The sequence below is a fragment of the Scyliorhinus canicula genome, chromosome 20 (genome assembly GCF_902713615.1).
Source record: "Scyliorhinus canicula chromosome 20, sScyCan1.1, whole genome shotgun sequence".
NCBI classification, from domain to species: Eukaryota; Metazoa; Chordata; class Chondrichthyes; order Carcharhiniformes; family Scyliorhinidae; genus Scyliorhinus; species Scyliorhinus canicula.
Genome location: NC_052165.1, coordinates 34755026 through 34764663, shown reverse-complemented (window position 1 = coordinate 34764663; position 9638 = coordinate 34755026). Strand labels below are relative to the sequence as shown.

Below are 9638 nucleotides of genomic sequence, written 5' to 3'. Positions count from 1 at the left end.
TGTGTGTGTACAAGGTGTGTGTGTACAAGGTGTGTGTGTACATGGTGTGTGTGTACAAGGTGTGTGTGTACAAAGTATGTGTGTACAAGGTGTGTGTGTACATGGTGTGTGTGTACAAGGTGTGTGTGTACATGGTGTGTGTGTACAAGGTGTGTGTGTACAGTGTGTGTGTACATGGTGTGTGTGTGTACAAGGTGGGTATACAAGGTGTGTGTGTACAAGGTGTGTGTGTATACAAGGTGTGTGTGTACAAGGTGAGTGTGTACAGTGTGTGTGTACATGGTGTGTGTGTACAAGGTGTGTGTACAAGGTGTGTGTGTACATGGTGTGTGTACAAGGTGTGTGTGTACAAGGTGTGTGTGTACATGGTGTGTGTGTACATGGTGTGTGTGTACAAGGTGTGTGTGTACATGGTGTATGTGTACAGTGTGTGTGTATACACGATGTGTGTGTACAAGGTGTGTGTGTACATGGTGTGTGTGTGTACAGTGTGTGTGTATGCACGATGTGTGTGTACAATGTGTGTGTGTACAAGGTGTGTGTGTACATGGTGTGTGTGTACATGGTGTGTGTGTACATGGTGTGTGTGTACAGTGCGTGTGTGTATGCACGATGTGTGTGTGTACGGTGTGTGTGTACATGGTGTGTGTGTACAAGGTGTGTGTGTACATGGTGTATGTGTACAGTGTGTGTGTATACACGATGTGTGTGTACAAGGTGTGTGTGTACATGGTGTGTGTGTGTACAGTGTGTGTGTATGCACGATGTGTGTGTACAAGGTGTGTGTACAAGGTGTGTGTGCACAAGGTGTGTGTGTACATGGTGTGTGTGTACATGGTGTGTGTGTACAGTGCGTGTGTGTATGCATGATGTGTGTGTGTAAGGTGTGTGTGTACATGGTGTGTGTGTACAAGGTGTGTGTGTACATGGTGTATGTGTACAGTGTGTGTATACACGATGTGTGTGTACAAGGTGTGTGTGTACATGGTGTGTGTACAGTGCGTGTGTATGCACGATGTGTGTGTACAAGGTGTGTGTGTACAAGGTGTGTGTGCACAAGGTGTGTGTGTACATGGTGTGTGTGTACAGTGCGTGTGTTTATGCACGATGTGTGTGTATAAGGTGTGTGTGTACAAGGTGTGTGTGTACAAGGTGTGTGTACATGGTGTGTGTGTACAAGGTGTGTGTACAAGTTGTATGTGTACATGGTATGTGTGTGCATGGTGTGTGTGTACAGTGTGTGTGTGTACATGGTGTGTGTACAGTGAGTGTGTGTATGTACACGGTGGTTGCGATCTACCAGCCATGCTACACCCAGAAAGCAGTGCGCCGTGGCGTATCATGACCGGTAACTGCCGGGAGACCCAGCTGCTAGGATCTACCTGGCTCGTTAAGCCTGACGAAATCTAACACAATCCCGTGAGACGTCACGATGTGATGCCTGCCAGAGCGAGACAGCTAGTCTCACTCTAATATGCACTTCCCTGAGGGAACCAAGACATTGGGATCTACCCCCTTCACCTTAGAGATCTCGGGCGAGCACCGTTCAGTACTGGTCTCCCCAAACGGGGGCCAGACAGAACGGCACTGATGGGGATCTCCCAGGGGATTGGAAGCCCCCAGGTTCATGCCCTCTGAGCAGGGTGCTAGCCTAGCACTGCTGATGCCACCTGGCACTGCCAGCTTGGCACTCTGGTGTGCCACCTGGGTGCCAGGCTGGTGGTGCCAAGGTGCCGCACTGGCATTTTTCATGCCACGGGAATCGGGCATGTGGGAGGACGCGGGGGCCCAGGGGACCCCTTATAGTGAGTTGGGGCTTGAGGGGGTTTTGGGGGTTGTGTCAGGAGCTCGATGGCATCCCGATCTTTTGCTGCACTGAGGGGTCCGGAAAGCGGAGTTCCTCAGTGCAAAAATTGGGGCTGAGTGCAGCTTCCGGCGCGCGATCCACACTGAGGCCTCTATCTAAATGGATGGGCGTTAGATAGCGGGGTGTTTCCTGGTGCTGTGAGTGCCGGGAAACACATGGCTAAATACACTTGCTCTGGGACTCTGTTCCCATTTGGTTAGATCGGGCCCAGTGTGTGAGTGTGTGCGTACATGGTGTGTGTGTATATACATGGTATGTGTGTTCCGCACTTACATGGTGTGTGTGTATGTGTGAATATGTACACGGTGTGAGTGTGTATGGTCACCATGTGTGTACGTACACGGTGTGTGGTGCACATACACAATGTGAGTATATGTGTACATGGTGTGTGTGGATGTGTGTGTACACAGTGTGCGTGAGTGTGTGTGTGTATACACGGTGGGAGTGGGAGTCAGTATGTGCGTGCATGTCTGTTTAGTGTAATGTAGCTGGAGCTTATTTAATGAAATGGACCATGATTCTGATTTTCCCAAGGGTGTAGCCAGGCAGCAGCGAGTAGTAGTTGCACAGATATCTCTTTCAACAATAAGACCTTTTTGGTGTGCGAAATGCTGCACTTTTACATTAAATGAGATATTTCATTTTGCACAGTGCCTGAACTGTTCCAGCAGCTTTACTGGAACACACTGAATTTTGCTGAGGGGCAGCCTTAATGGTAGCGCCTGCTCGGATTAATGACACAAAATGGCTGTTGCCTGTTCTCTCTGTCCTGCTCTGATTTCACCTTGACTTTGAATGGACCTTGACCGTGACTCTCAGTCTGATCCCGATTAAGGTACCATTGAAAGCATTGTTTCAGTCTCTACCTGGCCTCACATACTGTATCAAAAACTGGAAATAATAACAATGCCAGCTCACCAGTTCTCACTGCCTACTCAGAACCAACTTACTAAAAATTCTCCTGAACAGCCCATGATGTAATGTTTATTGTTTGGCTCCTCCTGTATCTGCAATATTGTGACAGGCCCTGCTGACCACACTTTAGTCAGTCCTTCAAGTGGTTCAAGGGATGAGGGACTTCAGTTAACATGCAGAGACTGGAGAAACCGGGATTGTTCTCCTTAGAGCAGAGGAGGTGAAGGAGAGATTTAATTGAGGTGTTCAAAAGGGTGCAAAGTCCGGATAGAGTAAATAAAGAGAAACTGTTTCCACTGGTTGGGTGGGTTGATAATGGGCACAGATTGAGAGTAATTGGCAAAGGAATGCGGAGAGGAGGTGGGAATGAGAATCTTTTTGAATGCAGCGAGTGTTCGGGTTTGCAAACATTGTCTGTAAAGGTGGTGGAAGTAGATTCAGTTATTACCTTCATCCTTGAAATTAGGAAACATTTGCAGAGCTAGGAAGAAAGAGCAAAGACATTGTCTATTTTTCTTCCTTCACAAGAGTGTCACTTGACTAGGCCAGCGTTTATTGCCCAGCCCTTAGTGCCCTTGAGAAGGTGTTAGTGAGCTGCATTCTTGTGCCGCTGCAGTCCATGTGGTGTAGGTACACCTACAGTGCTGTTGGGGAGGGAGTTGCAAGATTTTTATTAGTCGGATAGCTCTTTCAAACAAGGGATGGTGTAAGCACAATGAGCTCCTTGAGCACTGTCTGAATCCATGACTCCTCACCCAGGCTTTCACGTATCGTTGCCTGCTCAAAGTGAACGGTCAGTATTCACATGAAAAACATTCAAATCCTTGGTTGCAGCTACTGATGCGACCATCAATTTACTCAAGACACGAGTGGAAGTAAACTGTGGCTTTAATCGACTTACAACTGAGCCTGCCTGCGACTAGAAGAACTGAGGGCAGACTCACAAGACCACAGCACTTTATACTTCCGGTAGTGGGAGGAGCCATGGGCGGAGCCAAGGGTGGAGCCCTGTATAAGCTCTTCATCTCCCCCTGTGGGCAGAGCCGTGCAACGGCTCACAGATGGAGCCCACAGGGACACAGTGATACACAGTGTGAATTATACGCATTATACATTCACCACAGCTACTTTACTCAGGCCCCACTGTTTGTGTAAAAGTTGAAGTAATGTTGATCTTCAAAAATTGAAAAGAGAGAAAGACTTGCATTCTTGTTGCGTCTCTCACGGCCACAGAATTTCTCAAAGTGCTTCACAGTCAATGAGGTACTTTTTGATATGTATCCACAGAAGTGTTGCAGTACAGAAGGAGGCCATTTGGCCCATCGTGTCTGCATCAGCTCTCCAAATGAGCTATATGCATAGTGCCATTCCCCCACCTTCCCCCTGCAATCCTGCACATCCTTCATTTTCAGATAACAACAGTAGTAATGTAGGAAATGTGGCAGCCAATTTTCACATAGCAAACTCCCATGATAATGACAAAGATCATCTGTTTTTGTCATGTTGATGAAGGGATAAATATTGACCAGGACAAGAGGATTGCGCCCCTACTCCGGCCCTTGGATCTTTTACATCCACCCGAGCAGGTAGATGGGGCCTAGGTTGAACGGCTCATCTGAGAGTCAGGATCCCCCGTTCAGGTGCGCACTGGAGTGTCAGCCGTGATTCTTCTGCTCAAGCCCGGAGTGGGACTTAAACACAGAGCCTGGTGATTTAACTGAGCCATGGCTGGCACAGAAAGGCACAACTCGAAGCCTGCACCAATTTAAACTTTCCAAAACTGTTTCTCCTGAAGAGTTCGGGGTATTTGTGACCTTTCATTCATCGGGGTAGAGGGGGAAATGTTGTGGGGGGAAACAGCAGAATTTGCTAAACTGTCTGTTAAATTAAGGGGAAAGGCTTTTCACTCGAGTGGATATAGACAGGTTGATCAAGCAGTGCCAAGGGGATACCTGGCTGATAAACTATCTTTGCCTGGCATTCCTGACGGAGATTCCCAATTGAATTTTGGATATGAGTCACTGAATAAAGAATTTTAACAGAATGCCTCTTCTGTAAGTTCTGGTCATAGAGTTCTGAGTTACAGGATTTGGTGACTAATGATATTTTAACTTGGCTCTATGCAAACTTTGACCTTGTGTGATGACAGATCTATGAGTCACTTTGGCCTGAATTGTGTCTGTCTCACCACTTTTGCTTACGGTAAAGCAGACATTTGGGGTTCGAGACTGTGACACGTCAAGATTCGATACTGGCGCGGGACTTGAGATTTCAGCTGACCAAAATGATTCAGTCATTTCAGCGGGGAAAACTTCCATCCTGTGTTGACATTCGCCCCTTGAAGTGCTCTTAAAACAGCAGCAAGGAGTGGGAGCTCAAACACAGTCTCCTTCAGTTGCTACTCACGCTGGGAACTGGCAGGGGATCTTAGGTAAATAAATGATTTTATCAACAAAGCGTATTAGTACAAGAACCATTTTGGGACATTACGTACGTTGCGGCTTGGGACTCAGCTGGTGGAGGCTATACATAATCTTAAAAATGTGAGAAGGTGGGGGTGGGGAGGGGGGAGCCCGTATAGCTGGAAAAGACTAAATTGAGTATCTGTGCATTGCTGGTGAGCAGAACTCCAGGAGCATCCTGCACCCAATTGATTTTTGATGCTTCTCACCCATGACGTACATCACAAAGCTCACAGTGATGTAGTAGGCTTCCCTTTAAGTACAAATCACCAGTTAGTAATTGGCTGGGATGTGTGGAACTTAGGGTGTGGACTCCAAGGACACAATGCGCTGGAGCGTGTTTTGCAGTTAATGCTGGAAATTAAGCGGAAGCAGTTTTTAAACAAGCCAAAGTTTTGTACCTTCCGAAGTTGATCTGGGCCCACTTCAGAGATGCAGAACTTCCTGATGGAGAAATCAACGTGTCTTTGAGTGTTTCAGCTGGCCGATGCTCAAACCAAAAAAAGGGATCCAGCTGGGAGTAATGAACTTTTATTTAAGCCCATCCCTCGTGTGGTGTTGTTTCAGTATCTGGTGCACAGCTAATACAAAAATGGCTTTAGCAACCAAATTCAATGTCAAAACACGTGTATCACAAGGATCAACATCTTTACACCTTCCTGTGTATTTTAAAAACCTCCATCAAAGTTAATAATGCCTCTCTGTTCATCCCTGAATGACACTCCTGAGGTAGTTCAGCAAGAATGAGTGACATTGGATGGAGTATTACCAGAATTTGGCAAAGTGTCAGATTCCGACAGAAAACTGGCGTGTCACTCTCCAGTTGCCCAGACCAGTTTCCTGGTGGAACCATGAGCCTCTTACACACACAAACAAAAAGGAGTGGGCCTGGTCTTCTCTGTCATTCTGGCAGGGCAGGGCCTCATAGTGCTGGGAAGTGGCTCAAAGAGATCGGGGCACCATCTTTAAAGTTCACCCCGATCAGTGCTGCTGCCTAATGACCCCCAATCCCAATCCTGAGGTATCAGGGGCTCTCCCCCCACCCCCCGGAAATCCTCGCCTGTAATGTAAGCCCCCATAGAGGTATAGCCCACAGAGGTATAGCCATTCACCAGCCTTCACACCCTCAATGTCCGCTCTCCCCCTACCCAACATACATCAAGGTACACTGCCCCCCCCCCCCCCCTCTTCCCCACCCTGCACCTCCCGTGGGACTCCCATCAGGTATCAATCTGGCAGTGCAAACCTGTGCAGGGGCAGTACCAACCTGGCAGGCCAACCTGTGCCAGGGGCAGTACCAACCTGGCAGGCCAACCTGTGCCAGGGGCAGTACCAACCTGGCAGGCCAACCTGTGCCAGGGTCAGTACCAACCTGGCAGGCCAACCTGTACCAGGGGCAGTACCAACCTGGCAGGCCAACCTGTGCCAGGGGCAGTACCAACCTGGCAGGCCAACCTGTGCCAGGGGCAGTACCAACCTGGCAGGCCAACCTGTGCCGGGGCAGTACCAACCTGGCAGGCCAACCTGTGCCAGGGGCAGTACCAACCTGGCAGGCCAACCTGTGCCAGGGGCAGTACCAACCTGGCAGGCCAACCTGTGCCGGGGCAGTACCAACCTGGTAGGCCAACCTGTGCCAGGGGCAGTACCAACCTGGCAGGCCAACCTGTGCCAGGGGCAGTACCAACCTGGCAGGCCAACCTGTGCCGGGGCAGTACCAACCTGGCAGGCCAACCTGTGCCAGGGGCAGTACCAACCTGGCAGGCCAACCTGTGCCAGGGGCAGTACCAACCTGGCAGGCCAACCTGTGCCAGGGGCAGTACCAACCTGGCAGGCCAACCTGTGCCAGGGTACTTCACAGGTAGGACTCTCTCTCTCTTATCCCCCCTCGGGGAGAGGGGGGGGGGGGGCTACACTTATCTCTGTGGCCCTGGAGGGATCCCCCCAGCTGTCTCACGCTGGGCCAAATATGTTGTAAGCCTCGCCGGCACGATGTCACATCGGCGAGGTGTGAATAGTGAGGGGGGGGGGGGGGGGGGGGGGGAAGGTATATGGCAGGGAGGGGGTTACAAATAAAATTGAAACCAATTCAAATTCATTAAAATGGGGTTCACACTCTTTGTGGGCGTGAATCTCGTGACGCCGCCGGTGAGGAGCAGGGAATATTGGGAAATATAATCTCACTGGCGAGAATCGTGCTTCCCAACTCTCGCGAGATTTTCCATCCATGCCACCGATCCTGTTAACGGTGTGTGTGGGGTTCAAGACCCTGCCCGTTGAGGTGTCGCTGCTTGTTCCAATACTGGAAAGTCCAGCACTCATTATTCAAGCAACAGGGCCCTGCAAGCAGCAAGAGATGGATGACCATAAGATGTAGGAGAAGAAGTAGGCCATTCAGCCCATCAAATCTGCTCTGCCATTCAATGAGATCATGACTGATCTGACATAATAATCCTCAACTTCACCTTCCCGCCTTATCCCCATAACCCTTGATTCCTTTATTGAACATACTTAATGAGCCAGCCTCCAATCCTCTACAGTAAAGAATTCCACACATTCTGAGAGAAGGAATTCCTTCTCACCTCTATCATGAATGGATGACCCCTTACTCTGTGATTCTGCTCTTTGGTCCAAGACCTTCGCATGAGGGGAAACAACCTCTCAGCATCTACCCTGTCAAACCTCCTGAGGATCCTATATGTCTCAATAAGGTCACCTCTCATTCTTCTAAACTCCAGTGAGTACAGACCCAACCTACTCGACCTCTCAAAAGAAAATCCATCCATATCTGGCCTGCCTCCAATGTCAGCATCCAATTTCCAGTTTCTTGTTTGGGAGTTCAATGGGTGAACTCTCCCCTTCTATAGATTTAACCTCTAGCTGCTATTCTACATTGGCTGAGAGTAGGCATTGACCATGACCAGGCTTTCTGGGAGGAATCAGCAATGTGCACCTCTATGATGACCACAGTGTTCTCACCAACTTGGTTGGTGGAGACTGTCTGCTTCTTTCGTTAAAAGACAAGGGCTGGGATTTTCCAGGCCCGTCCACAGTGCAAATCATTGTGGGCGGGATGGAAAACCTTGACGGACCAGCCAAAGGCCCGTTGACTTCGGTCAGGAGCGGAAAATCCTGGCCAAAGTGACCAAAACTAAAAAAAAAAAAACACGTTTTCTTTTGAAGCCAATAATGTGGAGCGGTGAAAGAGCCAGCTCACAATGTTCTCTGCAGCCTTTGCAAAGGCAGGGCGGCATTCATTGAAAAAGGAATTGATTATGGTGGCTTTGAAGGTTTAGTTCTGTTTAACTACTCTAGCAATGCATGTCAAACCGACGTATAATTTTGCAAAATTAATGATCAGGATGTGGGCATCGATGGCAAGGCCGGCGGAGTATCTGGTCACGCATTGCTGTTTGTGGGAACTTGCTCAATGAAGATTGGCTGGCAAATTTCCTCCATGACAAAACTACAAAAGCACTTAATTGGTTGTGAAGAGCTTTGGAAAGTCCTCAGGTTGTGAAACACGCTATATAAGTGCCAGTCCTTTATGAAAATAAATGGCTTCATCTCTTAGAGCTGCCTGCCAACTGGAGGCCTCATCAGGGCCACAAGGAGCCACCAGACTAGTTAATTTGAGAAATGCATTTGAATGCAACTTGGAGATCGGTTGCAACTTGTGGGCGGAGGGGAGGGTGTGTGATTTGAGGAGCAATTGCAAAACAAAGCATAATAAGACGATTGAACCCTAGTTAAGGCTTGAATCTGACTACAAGGAGCATGCTGAAAGCCAAACTGTGCTTACATTGGATGTTAGCCTTACTATGCGGGTGCCGATTACAATTTATATTGTAACCTGCTGTGTTTGCCTTGGTCCAGGCCAAGGGTTGATTTAATGTTGCTAGCTCTCAGTTGGTGCCAAGAACTAAATAAATGCCTCAGATAAGAGATCATTTCATTGATCTCATCCAGCACGATGGGCTTCGTCCTTCTGTAAGTATAGCAAGTTGTTAAACAGGATCATTAAACAGAGGGGAGTCCGATTCAGGAAAGCAGAACACGTTTTTTTGTCTCCGTGCATCTCACTTTAACTAAAGGGGAACTTCCATGGCTTTACTTACACACGCATGACGTGAGCGTTCCGCCCCATTGGAGTTCCACTGAACCATATCTTGTGAACTTAATTGTAACGAGCTAGGACGGTGTTGCCATTCCCTCACTGGAGAAGGTTATCTAAATAATCGCCTGTGCGCTCAGTTATCACCCACATGGGCAGAAAGGCACCACAGACTCGTCCTGCAACATAAACAGGTTTAAATGGAGAAGGGGTTCAGTTTGGGTTGCAGCGAGAGGGGCCTAACTCAATGCTGGCAAATTATGTAGGGGTAAACGTGGAATAG

General features: G+C 48.6%; 1 protein-coding gene across 2 annotated transcripts in view; it reads left to right on the top strand.

The window, feature by feature from the left end:
• chst11 (carbohydrate (chondroitin 4) sulfotransferase 11) overlaps positions 1-9638 on the top strand; it is a 243637-nt gene that overhangs the window by 171980 nt on the left and 62019 nt on the right. The gene's annotated exons all lie outside the window — the stretch shown is intronic.